This window comes from Archocentrus centrarchus, chromosome 4 (assembly GCF_007364275.1).
Source record: "Archocentrus centrarchus isolate MPI-CPG fArcCen1 chromosome 4, fArcCen1, whole genome shotgun sequence".
NCBI lineage: Eukaryota > Metazoa > Chordata > Actinopteri > Cichliformes > Cichlidae > Archocentrus > Archocentrus centrarchus.
The window spans coordinates 1533035-1549638 of NC_044349.1; the positions used below are offsets into that span (position 1 = coordinate 1533035).

The 16604-nt window shown below is 39.0% G+C and overlaps 1 protein-coding gene across 2 annotated transcripts in view; it reads left to right on the forward strand.

Annotated features, from left to right (window-relative positions):
- Positions 1-16604, forward strand: part of tbl1xr1a (TBL1X/Y related 1a) — a 56355-nt gene that overhangs the window by 11824 nt on the left and 27927 nt on the right. The gene's annotated exons all lie outside the window — the stretch shown is intronic.

Below are 16604 nucleotides of genomic sequence, written 5' to 3' on the forward strand. Positions count from 1 at the left end.
AGCTGGTTCCACAGAAGAGGGGCCTGAAAGCTGAAAGCTCTGCCTCCCATTCTACTCTTAAGTATCCTAGGAACCACAAGTAAGCCAGCAGTCTGAGAGCGAAGTGCTCTGTTGGGGTGATATGGTACTATGAGGTCTTTGAGATAAGATGGTGCCTGATTATTCAAGACCTTGTATGTGAGGAGAAGAATTTTAAATTCTATTCTAGATTTAACAGGGAGCCAATGAAGAGAAGCCAATATGGGAGAAATATGCTCTCTCTTTCTAGTCCCTGTCAGTACTCTAGCTGCAGCATTTTGGATCAGCTGAAGGCTTTTCAGAAAGCTTTTAGGACAGCCTGATAATAATGAATTACAATAATCCAGCCTAGAAGTAATAAATGCATGAATTAGCTTTTCAGCATCACTCTGAGAAAGGATGTTTCTAATTTTAGAAATATTGCGCAAATGCAAAAAAGCGGTCCTACATATTTGTTTAATATGTGCATTGAAGGACATATCCTGGTCAAAAATGACTCCAAGATTTCTCACAGTGTTACTGGAGGCCAAAGTAATGCCATCCAGAGTAAGTATCTGGTTAGACACCGTGTTTCTAAGATTTGTGGGGCCGAGAACAAGAATTTCAGTTTTATCTGAATTTAGAAGCAGGAAATTAGAGGTCATCCAGGCCTTAATATCTTTAAGACATTCCTGCAGTTTAACTAATTGATGTGTGTCATCTGGCTTCATTGATAGGTAAAGCTGAGTATCATCTGCATAACAATGAAAATTGATGCAGTGCTTTCTAATAATACTGCCTAAGGGAAGCATGTATAATGTAAATAAAATTGGTCCTAGCACAGAACCCTGTGGAACTCCATAATTAACCTTACTGTCTGAAGAGGACTCCCCATTTACATGAACAAATTGGAGTCTATGAGATAAATATGATTCAAACCACTGCAGTGCAGTACCTTTAATACCTATAGCAAGCTCTAATCTCTGTAATAAAATGTTATGGTCAACAGTATCAAAAGCTGCACTGAGGTCCAACAGGACAAGAACAGAGATGAGTCCACTGTCAGAGGCTCTAAGAAGATCATTTGTAACCTTCACTAATGCTGTTTCTGTACTGTGATGAATTCTGAAACCTGACTGAAACTCTTCAAATAAACCGTTCCTCTGCAGATGATCAGTTAGCTGTTTTACAACTACTCTTTCAAGAATCTTTGAGAGAAAAGGAAGGTTGGAGATTGGCCTATAATTAGCTAAGACAGCTGGGTCAAGTGATGGCTTTTTAAGCAGAGGTTTAATTACAGCCACCTTGAAGGTCTGTGGTACATAGCCAACTAATAAAGACTGATTGATCATTTTTAAGATTGAAGCATCAATAATTGGAAAGACTTCTTTGAACAGTCTAGTAGGAATGGGATCTAACAAACATGTTGCTGGTTTGGAGGAAGTAACTATTGAAGTTAACTCTGAAAGATCAACTGGAGCAAAAGAGTCTAAACAAATACCAGCAGTGCTGAAAGCAGCCGAACATGAAGAATAATCTTTGAGATGGTTATGAATAATTTTTTCTCGAATGTCTAAAATTTTATTTGTAAAGAAATCCATGAAGTCACTACTAGTTAACGTGAAAGGAATACTTTCACGTTAGTATCTATCATTCATATATATATATATATATATATATATATATATATATATATATATATATATATATATATATATATACACACACACAAAACGTTCACATGCTCCTTGTTATATGTAAAATATGTATTTTTTTTACTGTTAATGAGCACTCAGAGTGTTTCTACACTACACCCTGCATTCACCCATTTGCACACATGTTCACGCAGCGCTTGGTTCTACTAATTCACCGTACTGTAGTCATACTGTAAATAGTCCGGCACATCATGCACATTGTATATAGTGTTATTATTATTAGTAGTATTAAGGTTAATATTGTTTGTTGATTTTATATATATTCTTTTCTTAATAGTGTGAATTATTATATCTTTATTTATATTTATAATAACTGCGGCTGCTGTTACACCCAAATTTCCCCTCTGTGGGACAATAAAGGCTGTTTCTTCTTCTTCTTCTTAAGGACGCTTTGGGAGCTTTTGGGTTTCATCATCTTGCTCAAGGACAAAATGTGGACTGGAAGGGATTGAACTTCGTAGATGGTAGATAACCCCATCTGCCTCCTGACCTGCTGCTGTCTCCATATATGCAGTCTGTGGTGGGGCCTTTCATATTTTATCTTTTTTCCGGGGGGGCTGTCTTTAGCAATCTTGCATGCAATCATGCATACACATACACACAGACTTTCCAACCACAGGTCTGGTTCTTGAATATTGGCCTCATCTTTACAAGTTAGTGTGACCCACATTAACCATTGTGACTGGTTAAGATAAACCAAAACTCCCCTTTAAATATAATATTGCTAGGATACGAACGTCCTACCAGCTAAGTAGCATTAGTTGCCAATTTTGCTTGGCACTTACCAGCTCATTCATCAGCTGACTCATCCAGTGCAATCATATTCATTCATACAGTGTGGCCTCTACAACCTGACCCTTCTGACACTGATAGACTCACTCCCCTTCCTACCCTAATGTGCTAAATGCTCATATAACTCCTATATGTTCATTTAGCTTTAATAAATAAAGCTGAGTTCTTCCAGCAGAGATGTCTCTTCTGTCTCTTCTGCTCAGATTCTTTATTCCATCAAACTGCGGCTGCTTTTCTGACAGATTTTATGGTAACACGGTTTTCTGTAAAGGACCAACTCCGTGGCATGAGCCTCTCTGATTGATTGAACCACATGCATTGTGCTAGATGTTAAACTGTGACTGGAATGTTCACTTTGCTAATTGGCTCGTGGGAACGCCCCGACACAGTTGCTGTGACAGTGTCAGCAGAAAGAAAAGACAAAGGGCCAGTAGGGCATTCCACGCCTTCAAGGACCGGGTTAACCCGCCGACACAGGAACGCCGCAGCTGCACTGTGGGTGCAGATCTTATCGTGTAGCAGGAGCTGCCTGCCTTTACGGTTCAGCCTGTTACACTACTATTTTTTTATTTTGGTGAGCATGTTTGATTTTATCACTGGTGTCAGAGTGGATGCTTAGCATGACTGAATTCTGAGAAATGAGGGAGTGGAGCAAACTTTGACAGTACAGAAAATTTATAGCTCAGTTTGACACTCTGCCTTTTCACTGCAGCAGATAATAAGTTTATTATTATTGTTTGCGTGGAAGTCAAAGATGAATCAGGGGTGTCACAGTTCTGAAACTAAGACTGAAATGGTGACATAAATGTACCAAAAAATGGAGCAATTGAAGACAAATCTGATGCTTTTTGAATTTTTTTAAAACTAGTCAAAGCTTTACAGGTTTTATGTATAAAAAAACAATCATCAAGATTGGTCAAAATTCATACAATGCTCTGATTCTCTGTAATAGAAATTTGGGAAGAGACTCTGGTTATGGTAGAATTTAAAAAAATCATGGTCATAAGCTGCACCGTGTTTCATAAAGTTTCATAACAGCCCCCCCCCCCCAAAAAAAAAGGTTCAAAATATAATATTTGGTGTTTTTGCAAAATAAAATCAAGCGCCCTGTGGTCAGACAAGTCTAAAAATAAATGATGATGCAGTTTGTCCAATCACGGCGCTGAAATCCAGACATGTGAGATGTGACCTGAACAATTGTCATGCAGGTTTTTAATAGCCAGCTTCTTTGTGTTGTCTGTGGGTGTAAATTGTAACAGATTGTGATAGGATGCCTCTCAAAATGATCTGTGGAGTTTTACCTTTTTGCTGATTGTGTCCCATTTTTAACAGAAACAAAAAGATATGTGGTGCGCTGTTATAAACAATAACTCTGGAGTCTGACTTCCTAGAAATTTTGTTTCTTCACTGGTGATGTTTGGTAACAAAATATCGCAGCGTATTCTTTCGTGGGTACGATCTGCACATTTAGGAGTCCATCGGAACGCTAATCCTCACACTGTGATTGTTCCAAGAAAGAACATCGATGTTTTTGTATTAATAAAACATTTGGGTTGTAAAATTTATATCAAAATGAAGCTAATTTCAAGAGGAATATTTTCATGTAGGTAATACTGCGAGTTAGGAGAAGTTACTGGTGAGAACAGGCTGATCGCAGGCTGTGTTGTTTAGGCCGGCTTGAGCCGATCGCTGATGTGAGGCTGGTGTTGGACGGATGGCTTTGTAAGCTCAGGTGGCCTCGATAAGAAAATGGAAGAATCTTTGTCTCGGCTGCATCAGAGATACTAGTCATGCAGAAGTGGTGCAGGATGCTCAGATCAGCTCAGCGAGTCTGCCCGTTGGTGCCGGAGCATCCACTGATACATGAAGATATGAATGGTGGCTCACGCTTACGCGTCTCCTTTGTTCTGAATGTGTTTTCTTATCTGATGTGTCTTCTGCTTCAGTAAGCATAAGTGACAAATTGCTAAATATATCATGCTTTTTGATTCTCACAGTGTGATAAGTTGATTTAATAGAAGAAAAAAAGTGTTTTTATTTCTTTGCTTGCTGAAATAATGGCTCACAGAGAATAATTCTTTTTTAAAAATGAGAAACTTGTAAAAGGAGAAGCTTAACATAGTTCAGGAGGCCTTAATGTGTACTTCGAGACCGAGTGGCTCTGATGAATGTGGCTCAAAGCTGACTTAAGCATTATTGGAATAAGTAATCCTAAAGGTGCTTCTAAAAATCCAGAGTTGAATAAAGAACATTGTTGGAAGCTTTTTTAATTTTTTTTATTTTTATGTTGCCTTTTAACAAATTTACTAGAATAAAGTTTAATGTCAAGAATAAATTTTGGTAATTAGTATTGATACAATGGCAGCTGACTTTTTTTTTTTTTTTAATATTATATTTATTGAATTTTTGTAACACAGAACAAGTAGCAGTAGTAGTACATTTGACATAAAATTTACATTTGACAAATTAATCCCCAAAATGAACAAACATAAGAAACAGAGACGGAGAAAAAATAAATAAATAAATAAAAAAGAAAAAAAGAAAATTAAATGAATTAATTAATTAAAAAACAAACAAAACAGAACAAAACAAAAACTCAGCAATCTGCATCATTCTCCCAATTTCCTTCATAGTTTTCCAGAAACTTGGCCAATGGTGACCATGATTCTTCAAAATGTGCTCCCTTTCCTCTGACAATATAAGTAAGTCGCTCCAGAGCCATACATGATGCCATCTCCTTCACCCATATATGGTTTGAGGGTATATCCATCTTTCTCCAGTACAATGATATTAATCTCCTGGCCTGCAGGAGTCCAAAGTCAATCAGTTTTAATTGACTGGAGCTAAGACCACAGTTCTTTGGATAAATACCTAAAACACACATTATTGCCTCAGCAGGTACATTCACTCCAACGATCTTTGATAAAGTTTGCATGACTGAGTTCCAGTACTGCTGTAATTTTGACACTCCCACACACAGTGAAAAAAAGTACCTTTTCCAACCAAACATTTACTGCAGCTATCTGGGATGTCAGGTGACCAGTGATTCAGTTTGACTGGAGTTATGTAACTTCTCATTAACCACTTATATTGAAGGAGTCTCATCCTCGTATTAATTGACTGCTTTTGTGCTTTTAAACATGCAGCTTCCCAGTCCGCTACTTGCATCTCCTCTTGGATGTCAGATCTCCATGCACCCAATCTATCAGTGGTGGATTCTTCTTCATGCATTAATAAAGCTGCATATAATAAAGAGATATGACCTCTCCCCTCTAAATTTTGTAGCACAATATTCTCTAGGTATGACAGTGGTGGTTTGAATTTAACCTGCTCATATTTTGACATAATAAAATGTTTAACTTGTAAATACTTATAAAAATGTTTCTTTGAAATGTTATATGTTTGACACAGCTGCTCAAATGTAAGAAGGCTGTCATCCTTATAAAGGTCTGCTAGTTTCTGGACACCTTTATTTGCCCAGATTCTGAAACCTCCATCAGCTCTTCCTGCCTTAAAAAATGTGTTCCCCCAGATCGGTGAAAAAGAAGAGATAGAAGGAGTATCTCCAATAAATTGATGGGCCCTATACCAAATATCAATTGTGTTTTTTAGAAAGGGGTTTTTTGTCATTTTTATCAATTGTTTTGGCCTCGCGGAGTATAAATACAAATTTAATTTAAGGTTTGTTACCAATTGTTCAATTTTTAACCATGCTGGGGGTGTATCGGTTGAAAAGTAGAACATGGCTGAGCACAGCTGTGCAGACCAATAATATAATTTGAAATTAGGGAGTTGTAACCCCCCTCTCTCATATGGCAGGTACAATAAGCGAAGTCTTAGTCTAGGTTTTTTATTGTTCCAAATAAATCTATTAAAAATACGGTTTAATTCATCAAAAAATTGTTTTGGAAGAGGCAAAGGAAGTGACTGAAACAGATATAAAAATATTGGCAATATATTCATTTTGATCATGTTTATTTGGCCAATCATTGATATGGGCATTATCATCCATTTATTCAGTGACTCATTTACCTCACTAACCAGAGGGTCATAATTTGTTGATACGATTGTTTTAATGTCTGGGGTAATTTTAACACCAAGATACACAAATCTCTGATGAATGTGGCTCAAAGCTGACTTAAGCATTATTGGAATAAGTAATCCTAAAGGTGCTTCTAAAAATCCAGAGTGGAATAAAGAACATTGCTGGAAGCTTTTTAAAATTTTTTTATTTTTATGTTGCCTTTTAACAAATTTACTAGAATAAAGTTTAATGTCAAGAATAAATTTTGGTAATTAGTATTGATACAATGGCAGCTGACTTGATTTGACATTTTACCTTTATTCCTAAATTAAACAAAACTCCTAATACTTCTGATCAGATTAAACAGCAAAAACAATTCAATGAAAAATCCAGAAAAGATACAACAATTAGACAAATTATTATACTCATTATTGACGGGTGCAGTTTAGAAGCCGGATGAACAACATAATTGTATAAAATATATATTTTTCATGAGCATTTTAATCAGCGAAAACTCCACTTTAACCCAGCATTGGTTTAATGTTACTGCACATTATTTTAATTTGGGACCAAACAAATGAAAGGAGGCATATTGAACAAATTTAAGCACAGTTCATCCAGCTGCACTGCTTTAGTGCACTAAGCTGTTTGGCCCTGGTCTGTCATTAGAGGATCCAAACAGGTACGCTGCCTCAGGCGGAGCAGCTGTAGCAGGGATCACCCTTCTGCATCTTCCTGCGTTAAAACCAGAAAAATGCCCATAAATGTCTCTGTAGTGTTTTATTTTTGCTGCTCACCTGTGCGATTCAGGTATGGAGCTAAAAAAAAGAAATGCTGTGACCAGACTGATAGTTTCCTAACAGGAACCCACGAAGTCGTCCTCATTGTTGAGATGACAAAAAAAAACTTCCACTCTTGAAAATTTTGTAATTAATTCTGCTAATGATGGCTGGCTGTGATTGGCTAAGTTAATCCTGTTTAATCTGCTAAGCAAATATAAACTCACACTGTTGAATTATTGTTTTTGGTTTTTGTCTTTCTGCTTTCCCGTTCTTATTTATACTCATTTTATAGAAAATTCATTGTTTTTGTTGGGAGCAAAAATGCCACATAACATGTAAAATTTGCACACCTGATGTCGGTGATCAGAAACTAAGCTTATTACGAGTCCCACATCATGAGGATGTCATTTTACACAGATCAGCTTTCCTAAAATATGAATTCCAAAAATAAATAAATTCCTAAGAGGCCCAAAGTGACCCACAGCCTGTCCCGGCCTCTAACAAGCTCCCTGTGATTGTGGTTGGCGTTGGCGGGGTTTTGTCCCTGCTGTGTACTTCGGGAGAGAAGCCGAGGTGTGTTTAAGCCCAGCTAAATATCATGGCATCCATGCCGTGCTGTGATATATTGTATTGCATTATTATCAGGGATCGCCTGGGCTCAGCGCTGCTATGGCAGTTGATGTGTTTATCTGTGATTCTGTCATAAAGCTGAAGGATCTGCACTTGGCTGAGCTCGTCTCATATGGCCTTGGCTCAGACAAAAGAAAACTGATCTCATCAAGGATTAGTGGTATTAACATGGACTTGGGCATGTGACCCGTGTTTATGGGGTTATGTGGTGGTGTTGTTGAATGAAAGGCTTGAGGTCCATTTTTAAGAAAAGAACCAGAAAGTTGTTTTTTTTTGAGTATCTGAGAGGAGAGACAATAAAATATTAATAATTACCTTTAAACTACAGCTGCAAAGAGTCAGCAAAACAAACTGAAAAACCAACAATCATAAAGGAGAGTGGAGGAGGTGGTGGGATGACCAGGTTCATCTGGTAGTGAGTTAAACACGGCCTTACTGGGTATTTATGCTTCAGCGGCAAACGTATGCTGTAACCAGAAACCCCTCTGAACCCTAAACTAAACTGACGTGCACCGCAGGTAAACACCGGGACACGGCCACGTGGTAATTAGCACCGGCAACAACATCGGCCATTAAGTAGGTTACACTCTGCAAAGACTCAGCTCAAAAGTCTAAATCAGGTCTTAGTCTAAAGGCCTGCAGACCATCTCAGTCTGACCTGATGTACTAAAAGTAGAGCCCGACTAATCTGGGATTTTTAAGACCCATAGCGATATTTGGGGATTTTAAACTCTGATATTTATGTGTAGTTATTTATTTTGCATGTTACCCTCTGCCCGCTCGGATCAGCTGGTTGTTGCGTTTGCTGCATTTCAGACGTGTGTTGCCAACAGGGAAGTTTCAGTGTGTTCTCTGGTGGACAAACTAAGCAGCATCAACCCTAATAACTTTTTAAATGTTCATTTCTTCGCTGTTATAAATGGGGATACCAAGAGATGGGCAAATAAATAATAACATCTGATAATATGAGGGCTGCGACGATTCCTTGAGTAACTCGAATGATTCGATAATAAAAAAAATCCTCTACACAAATTTGCTTCTTCGAGGCTTCGGTTATGCTCTGCAGCGTTCAGGTGTCGTTTCACCCACATTAGCAGCGGATTTCTGTCATTTGGAAAAAAACGACCCTTTAACCCCAAGTGGATCATCCACGCCTCCACTGCTCTCTACACCTGTGTGTGTGTGTGTGTGTGTGTGTGTGTGTGTGTTGTGCTCGCTGGCGTGAGAATTTCAGCTGTTAGATACCAGAATGGATCGCTATCCCCACAGTTCGCCGCCATTAGCACTAGCGATCATTAGCACTAGCGATCATTAGCACTAGCGATCATTAGCACTAGCGATCATTAGCACTAGCGATCATTAGCACTAGCGATTGTTCGGTACAGAGAGGAACCGAATGATCTGCAGTAAAGCTACAGAAGTTAAAATTTAACAGTTCATCTGCGTATATTATTTCTTATCCAATTAATCAATGGGATAATCGATAGAATACTCGATTAATAAAATAATCAATAGTTGCAGCCCTGGATAATATTGAGCCTCTGATAAATAAGTCCAGCTCTACCTAAAAGTGAAACAAGCTCTCAAAAATCAATATGAGGCAGTATTATGCTAAGAAATCTTGAGGTCACTGAGCCTTTACTGCTATTTAATGCATATCAGACAGTCTCAGGTTAAATGTTCATACAGCAATTAAGTGGATTTTTCTTTTGTGATTCTCATGGCTCAAGTCTGAATGCTGCAGGAAACCCAACAGTCCTTCCACAGGTTCATCTATGGAAACCATGGGAGCTCTACTATGTTTAAATAGAGCTTATTGTCAGACTCTTACCTGCAGCTGAACTAAACAGCACATAAGGAGGGCTGAAAGTGTGCCATCGTAAAGGAAACGGGGCGCTTGATTTATAACATAAAACCTCAGAGCTGCATAGCAGAAATGGATGAGAGTGTAATTGTTTTTTAATTATTATTTTGTTCTCATAAACACTGGAATTTAAAATGCCATTAATTGCCCACCCCTAAGCAGAATCAGCAGAAAGTGGAGAGCCGGTTCATGAGCATCAGAAAGACTGTTCTCCCAGGCTGATTATTATTCTGCTGTTTATTTATCCCACAATCAGCCTGCTTATTTTCATGTTTTTTTTTTTTTTAACTCATTTTTGTAAAGAAAACATACTTGTGTTGCCTTTCGCGTGCCCGCCCTTCCTGCTAACACCCCACACACAGTCCAGTCCTGTGGGACACTGAATGCCACATAAGCTTTTTAGGCTTCTGCGAGTAACCAGCAGAATCCCTCCACAGCCTTCCCGTCAGCTTCACGCACACATAAACAACATTAAGTGATTTATTGATCCCCGTTTGGTTGAATCTTCAGATTTTATTGGAACTAATGGACCGGGGTTAATATAAGAGAAGAAATTTCCTGGCTTTTTCGTTTTGTAATGATTGTATATGAGGAAAATGTATTTTTTCAGTCAGCACAGGTCACTACAGTCCCAGAGTGGTCTCTATTCCAAACCTGCCTCACAGCCCAGCATTGCTTCATTGAGCTGTGCCACTATAGCTGCACTCCTGTGGCAGCAGAGCCTGTGATTGATCAGTGGGAGTGCACAGCCCTGTGGCAAAGCAACATAAAACTGCCAATAAAGACACAAGCTTTGTGCTGTGTCATACCGCCCTGCAAAAATAACAGTAGCCATGGTAGTGACAGCAGTATGAATGGTTGGCAGTGTTTTCGCCATCTGTAAGCTTCCACATGGTATATAGTAGAACTGGCATACTGGGACTGGAACATCGGCACTCTTTTCTTTCACAGCAACAAAGCTGTCAGCAACAAAAGCACACAACGGCGCACACAGTGCTGTGTTTAATAGATAGGCCGCTGTGCCTTTTTTTTTTTTTTTTGGAGCTCACACTTTGAGGGTACGTACTTAACAATTCTGGACCAGATGGAATATGTGTGCATGATGTCAGAGGACTTGGAAAAACATGTCAGATTTCTCAGCCTGATCTCCAGGATCAGCATTTCTTTTTTTAATCCTTTTCTTTTCACATTAGGATTGTAAAACTGTGGCCTGCACTACAAAGCAACTTCAAGGGGTAACCGTGACGTCTTTTCCTTACCTGGCCTAAAGTCCTAGAAAGCTTAATTTATACTCGTGTGCTGAATCTAGTCTGCAAAACTGGCTGACGCTGTTGCTAGCATTTGTACTCATGCATATTGTCCCTGCAATATTTCCACCAAAACATTAGTTGCCAGTGGATTTTTTTTTTTCTCTTAGAGTTGATCCATTCTCTTCAAGCTGATTTAAAGAGTGGTGTTAGGAGACGTAGCCATGAGGAAACGGCGGTACTGAACGGGCCGATCACAGTCGTCGTAGGCTGTGCCGTGAAGCCAGAAGTGTGGCGTGGTATACTGATACTGAAAAAGTGTTGCAAACCATGCACTTAAAATTGTGCTATTCTCAAGTTTTATTTGTATCACTGCTTCAAAGAGTTTATTAATAAGTAGTTCCTGTGATGTATACAATAATCTGCCGGAGCTGAAGCTTGATGATCCAGGGTCCAAAAATTAGCTCGCTAATGCTAAACGCTAAATTGCAGTGTCAGCTTGCTAATTCAGTGACGGTGAACAGTTGGAGAATATTATTTATGTAATATTCTGTGATAATGGTTGTTCCTATGGGTCATTGAAGGCACCTGAATCTGATTGGACCATGTGACTTAATGCCGATAGGGAGTGTAGTCCCTCTAGTCTGTGTTATGATGCTCTGAAAATAAGATGCATGTTTACCTGCAGCTGTTGTTAATAAACATTCCTTAAACAACACCTCGGTGTGTTATCCTTGTGAGTCTATGAAGGCAAGAAACAAGACAAGATCCTGGGATTTTATTTTTAACAGGAAGCCCAAAATTATCCTGATAGACGACCTCAGCTTGGTGCAGCGCCGGGCGATCAACCGCTGACTAGAATTCTGCTGTGATCACTGCTGTGATGGAGAAAGGAGACCCAAACATAAGATACATGGAGGCAGAGTAAAATCCAAAAACCAGTCTTCGGTCTGGGCAGAGGTCATCGATGGAGAGAGAGGCAGTCAGAGACAGGAGGCAACAGTCCAAACGTTCTGCACGAGGGAACCAAAGACTAGAAAACAAGTTAAACAATTAAATTCCTGGAAGGCTTCAGTGTCAGTAACAAGACAATCTGGCAAGTGGAAGGTGAAAAACTGGAGGTTGGTATACACCTGGAAGAGTCATTGGACAGTTGAACCTGTGTCTAAATATATATAAATCCCACGATGGTGTCCAAGCTCAGGAGTCTGAAAGGAAAGTCTGAATCTCAAAACTGACAAAACTAAAACCCACCCCACAAATAAATAAACCCAAAGTTCAATATTTGGGTGCAAGCCTTGAGAATCTGTCTGGAGGTACAGAGTCATCATGTGTCCTGTCTCTTGCATGCACTACCTTAGTGCCATCTCTTGCCAAAACCAGAGTATTTCCAGTTGAGAGACTGTGTCTGAGGCAGACTATTTCCTGCTGCGTGTTGCATGTATGAAAGGGCAGCTTTGGATGATGCCCCAGCCTGATTTTCCTGACATTATCCAGCTTTGATGTGTGAAAATGGCTTATGTAACAGGAGGGTGGATGATTTTGTAACAGTGTTTTTTTAAGCTAACACAGTTCGACAGAGCAGTTGGCAGAAAGCAGTGGTGACTGTTTAATTTGGTTTAGTCTTTAATCTGACTTACTAATAATATGCAAACACAGCATTTACACTGGTAACGTTGTTACCATAACTTAGAAACTGCTAAAGGATTCACTTATAAAGAATTTATTTATTCCCAGCGAGTGTTAGTAAGAATAGACTGTAATATTTGTTAGTAATTACTATGATTTGAAAATGTGTTTAGTGGCGTGCATGCCAATGACACGTAAGGACTCATAAATTGTGTAATTGCAAAGATACAGCGAACTATAATAATCTATATCTAATTTGTAATAATCCAATTATCAAATGGCATAAACCAGGGGACATTATATTATTGTGTAACATGTAAAAGCTTTTAATAAACTGTGAGCTTGATATTTAATATAGAGTAATCTAATTATTACTGTTAGGGTTATGTCTCATTGTCACAAACACACCCACATGGCTGAAAACAGAGATGACTCAGAGGTCTGGACTTTCTAATTTTCTCTTCAGGCTAATTTAAAATTCAGATTAATGAGCACAGCCTTTAAAAAGCAGCCTACAATCTATGTAGATTATAACATTTTAAATTTTAAGCTCCATGTTCTGTGATCTATGGCTCTGTTGCTTTTCCTAGTATCTTAGGTTTTTTTCTGTGGTGGTGTTTTGGATTCAGCACTGAGATATTTATGCTGAAACTCATAATTTTGGTATTGTGACATTACTGATCAAAACCAGCGACTCCCACTTAATTTCTTTGTTTTTGGGTTATCGCTGTCTTTGCTCTGCAGCCTGTGCTACACCTCACCATCACTTTATAGAGGCAGCAGAGTCAGATGAATCAATGGAAACAATGACTAAAAGGAGAAAGGCACAGAGGGAATTAAGGTCAGAGAAAACAGGCGAGGAAGCAGTGAGCTGGGGGGAGGAGCCTGAAGAGAAAAATCTTAATGTTCAGTGATTTGCAGTGCACAGTATTATGCAATCCAGCAGCACTCAAGGATCGCCTCAGTCTGCAGCTTTAATAATTACCACAGGGCTGAATCACAGCTGGACTAAAGACTGAACATTAAAGGCTTTACAGAGTTGTTTGCGTTACATTTTTATGGTAACCTACTGCAAATGTGGGCAGGGAGATGGCTCCCCCGGTGTGCTGTTGTCTCAGTCTGTCCTCAGACTGAAGAGGTGAGCCTTTGTTCAGATGTCTGAATGAGTGTCAGTCACATGGTAAGGCCATTCAGTCCCCATGTGCTGCTGGCTGACACTGAGCGTTTTTCTTTCTATGTTCAGTTCATTGCATTAGCGATGTATCATCTTACATTTTGATGGTTTTTACCAATGTGGGTGCAGACAGTGAAAAAATTTCCTCTGACACCGGCAGACGGGTGCTGCCTGTTTCTGGGAAGTGATGCATTCACTGAAATCTGCTTTAAAGGGTGAACTTTGGAGTTTTGGTTTTAGCAAATGCAGTCATGCTTCAGACGTTTGATTTTTCATAAAGGTTCAGGTTCAAAGCAGCACTGTAGCCATCGAGTTTCTGATTTGACTGGTTGGTTACTCGGGTACATTTAGTGACTCTTTTTAACATGTATTTCTGACAGATGAATTACTGGTCAACAATCCCTTTACTCTTGCTTAGGAAGTTCAGTTGGTGCTAACCAGCTAGCCCTGGCCCTTCCTATTTTCTGTCAGCAGGATAATTGGCCAGGTTGCTCTTGTGGTGTTCCTGAGTATCATTTTCTTACATCCCATCTTGGTAGTCCTTGTTCTCCTCTGGGGATGCACAGCTAGCAGGAGGTTCAACTCCAGCCAGAACCTGCAACCTGTGGAGATCCAGTTCATGTGCTGCTATGCCAAGTTCCCCGAAGCAGAACACAGATTACAGCCACAGCTGCAGACTATTTGCTTAATCGGATAATTTCTAAATTAGATACTATTAGAATTATTTGATCAATCATTAATGCAGCCAGCCACCCCCATCACAAATCACTGAAAACCACTGAGATTAATGTGAGACATTGTGTGAATTACACTGGACCCTCACAGATCAATCCGGTCTTTAAGTCCGACGTCATTTCCGGGTCCAGATGCCCCTAAATCAGGGGTGGGCAACTCCAGGCCTCGAGGACCGGTGTCCTGCAGGTTTTAGATGTGTCTCTGCTTCAACACACCTGAGTCAAATATAGAAGTCATTAGCAGGACTCTGGAGAACTTGACTGCATACTGAGGAGGTGATTCAGCCATTTGATTCAGGTGTGTTGGATCAGGGACACATCTAAAACCTGCAGGGCACCGGCTCTCGAGGCCTGGAGTTGCCCACCCCTGCCCTAAATGGACAGCAATGGCAGCCCAGTGACTGCTCACTATTACATACTGATCGGTCAAAACAGTGAGGGACACAGCATTGCAGCATTTTGAACACAGGACATTTTGGACCCGGAAATGGAATTCTGCGTCATCACTTAACAACTGGATAGATGCAATGGATTATTTTTCTAGTATGTTAAAAAAAAAAAAAATTAGTGAAAAGTCTTAATGTTGTTCTGTTTGTCAGTGTAGCAGTTTGTTTATTTATATAGCACCAATTCACAACAACTGTGGCCTTAAGGCACTTTAAATTGTAAATATACATCTGACACATCAGTAAGATGTTTTTCTAAGTTTTGTATTTTAGTTATGTTATTGTTGCATTGGCTGTGTATGTTCTACATGCATGCATCACAAGATACACAACACAACAGCTGCAGTGTGTGTACTCAGTAATATTATAGAAGCCCTCGATAATCTTCATTATTACGCTGCACTTTTCATAGATCTAACAAAAGCATTTGATTCAGTAGATGATGACATTTTATTCGAGGAATTATTCTCAGTTGATTTGGAGGAACAGTCCCTCAAATGGTTTCACGATTATCACTCTGAAAGAACTCAGAGAGCAGTTACCAAATGTTTCAGTTTAAGTCCCACTCACCATCTGTCCAGGTGTTCCACAGGGATCTATTCTTGGACGTCTTTGATTCATGCTGTATATAAACAATATTATCTCTACTACCCAAAATTGCAGTGTACATTTTTATGCAGATGACACTTTATATGGCTCTGGCTCTTCACTTGATTTGAAAGTTGCAAATCTACAGCCTGCATTTGATAAATGTCAAAATTGTCTGATCACACAAATTTATATTCAGCCAGTAATATTCACCTAAAATGATCCAGCCTACAGTTCATGTTCAAACCTTTCACGGTCATGAAATTTAAATTGTTGACTGTTATAAACACTTCAGACTCTGGCTGGATGCTCGTTTTAGGTTCCACATAGTTTTAAAAACCGTGGAACACCTTTATAGAAAATTCAAAATGAAGATTGGATATTTATATAGAAATAAAGCTTGATTCTCATTCACAATTGTGTCTGCACTTGATTATAGTAAAATTTATATATATATATATATATATATATATATATATATATAAGCCTCTTGATTCTGTGTATCACAGTGCATTAGGATTCATCACAGGTGATTCTTTTCATACTCACCAGTATATCTGATATGTCGGATATTTTAACATTAGCTGTGCTTCAAATGCTGCCTACAAATGCAACAGGCTGCAAAAATCTATGAAACTGAATTCTCCGGTTGTATTTTTCTATATGGAACTATTGTTGTTCATGTGTGTATGATGTGTCTTTTTATTATTGTTTTTTGTACATGAGACTGCCTTTTTAAATAAAGCATTTAATAACAATAATGTGGTAGATAAGGGAAACAGGGAAGCACTCATTAAAACATTGTGCCATGAGCTGTGCATCAGGCCAGACAGTCTGGGGGGTGCATTTAATTCATCCGAAGTATATTGCAGACTCAGAGCCATGTTCCTGCATCACTTACCCCTCATGAAAATATTTCATATTTGAAAGACGCTAGTGCAGTTATTTATTTCACTTCATGAGCTCCTTCCAAGCGCATAAT